General features: G+C 45.3%; 1 long non-coding RNA gene across 1 annotated transcript in view; it reads left to right on the forward strand.

Annotated features, from left to right (window-relative positions):
* The window catches only part of LOC127749460 (uncharacterized), a 25,053-nt gene that overhangs the window by 12,788 nt on the left and 9,685 nt on the right, over positions 1-2,580 (forward strand). The window contains exon 2 of the long non-coding RNA XR_008011161.1: positions 457-539. This is a non-coding gene — a long non-coding RNA (uncharacterized LOC127749460). The remainder of the gene's footprint in view (positions 1-456; positions 540-2,580) is intronic.

Consider the following 2,580-nt stretch of genomic DNA (forward strand, 5'->3'; position numbering starts at 1 on the left):
ACCCGACTCGGGTGTCAGCGCCGCAGGCCAAGGTAGATGTATGCCAGGCGCGTCGCAGCGTAACAGTGTTTCGTGAGATATCGCGAAGCCTGTTACGCGGGACGTGGTCTGGCGTACATCTACCTTGTTTATCGTTTTGGTCGTTGGTTCTTTTGTCACTTGTGAGTTGTTTGATTTAGCTGCAAGTTTGGGATTCACAGATATGTTCCGGGTATTCGTTTAACAGCATGAATGCCTGAGTGGGGTGTATCGTATTTTATACATATCTTATGTTGGGTCCCTAATGTTATCGCTCTAAACATTTAATCGTACTCACTGATGTAACTGGACTCATCTTTCGCTTGTTTTAATGACTCTCTTTTCAATTTTCAGATCGGTGATTGCGTACGTGCTCGCAGGTGCGTCTTCTGCCTGTGTCAAATCTGTGAGAACTGCTGCCTGCCGCGTAGCTTCTAGGGCTCCGTTCAGGGACCATGACTATACTGCGTGTATGCTTGCTGAAGTTGGCGCCACTGGTTTCGGCACGACTCGATGAATAGGTGAGTGAACTCGGACTATCTGTTGGTTCTGCAACTAAAGTAGGGGCTAATATATACGATATATGTTGTAATGGGAGGAGAGGAGGGTGTAGTTTATTTATTTATCTTTATTTTCCCGATTGTAGAAATTCAAATTTAGTTTTGAAACGGTTACCTTTATCTTGGGCATTGCGGCCTCGCGTACAAACCTCTTCTGCTTCGTAACGACTTACACGTAGCTTTAGGACAGCTTAAGTCCATTTTATCGGGGTGTATTCATCACACAGAATCCTCACGACACAGAATAGAATTTTCTGTGTCGTGAGGATTCTGTGTGGTGATTTTCTGTGTCGTGATGATTCTGTGTCGTGAGGATTCTGTGTCGTGAAGCAGTCCCGGGTTGAATTCTGTGTCGTGAGGATTCTGTGTCGTGAGGATTCTGTGTCGTGAAGCAGTCCCGGGTTGAATTCTGTGTCGTGAGGATTCTGTGTCGTGAGGATTCTGTGTCGTGAATCAGTCCCGGGTTGAATTCTGTGTCGTGAGGATTCTGTGTGGTGATTTTCTGTGTCATGAGGATTCTGTGTGGTGAGAGAAATGATTCTGTGTGGTGATTTTCTGTGTGGTGAGGATTCTGTGTGGTGACGTGATATTTTCTGGGTCGTGATGGAGCAGTGCTTCACCACAAAGAATCCTCACGACACAGAAAATGGCTCTAAAGATGTTTGGGGACTACGTGATGTGTACCAGGTGTTCCAAAAGCAACAGTTCTTTGGGTTGCATATGCTCGTACCTGCAGGCGCTTGGGACGGGTACGTGCCTTTGGTCAGCCCATTACTCCGTAGGAGGTGCCATCCCGAGTATTGCTTTTGACCACAGTGGTCCACGGAGTGTAAATTATGTTCCTCGCGCAACCCCAGAAATACAGAGATAAATCGTAATACCTTTCACTTCCCTTTCACCACCAGTTTCGGGCCAAAATTGTTGTTTTTGGCCACAGTGGGCCACACGGAGTATAGATGGTGTCCCTGGTGAACCCCTAAAAATAATAAGATGAATCGCTATACCTTTCACTTCCCTTTCACCACCAGTTTGTTGAAAAAATAGTTTTTGTTTATGGCTACAGTTGTCCACAGTGGTCCAAAGCGGTGATTCGCAACACCTTTCACTTTCCTTTCACCACCAGTTTCGGTCCAAAATTGTTATCGTTTTTGCCCACAGTGGTCTGCGGAGTATAAATGATGTTCATTGCGCAACCCCAGAAATCAAAATATAAATCGCAATACCTTTCACTTACCTTTCACCAGCAATTTGACATCCAAAATGGTCTATGTTGTTTGCCATGCTAAACCACGTACTATGCATGGTGTTTCTGGTCACGTTCAATAGTAAAGCGGTGATTCGCAACACCTTTCACTTTCCTTTCACCACCAGTTTCGGTCCAAAATTGTTTTTGTTTTCGCTTACAGTGGTCTGCGGAGTATAAATGATGTTCATCGCGCAACCCCAAAAAATTAAAATATAAATCGGAATACCTTTCACTTGCCTTTCACCAGCAATTTGGCATCCAAAATGGTTTATGTTGTTTGCTATGCTTAACCACGTACTACGAATTGTGTTTCTGGTGACTTTTAACAATATAGCGGTATACCGGAATACCTTTCACTTCCCTTGCACCACCAGTTTTGGGCCCAAATTTGTATTGCTTTTGACCACAGTTGTCCGCCGAGTATAAATTATAGTTCTCACGCAACCCCAGAAATAAAACTATAAATTGCAATACCTTTCACTTCCCTTTCACCACCAGTTTCCGGCCAAAGTAGTTATTGTTTTTGCCCACAGTGCACGGTAAAAAAATCCAGCGTGAATTTTACCGACCCGGCGTGGCAACGCACCTGAACACGCGCTGGGCTGGGAATTTACATGCCCACATGGTCTGTGAATTCCCGGCCCTACCACCCGTGAAGTTCCCAGCCCAGTGGGCAGGGAAGGTTGTCATTACAAGCCCAAACTGTAAATTCACTACGTGGGCTGGAAAGGAGCCTTTGCTGGCCACCAATCTGCA

This window comes from Frankliniella occidentalis, unplaced genomic scaffold (assembly GCF_000697945.3).
Source record: "Frankliniella occidentalis isolate FOCC.00 unplaced genomic scaffold, Focc_3.1 Scaffold55, whole genome shotgun sequence".
Lineage (NCBI taxonomy): Eukaryota > Metazoa > Arthropoda > Insecta > Thysanoptera > Thripidae > Frankliniella > Frankliniella occidentalis.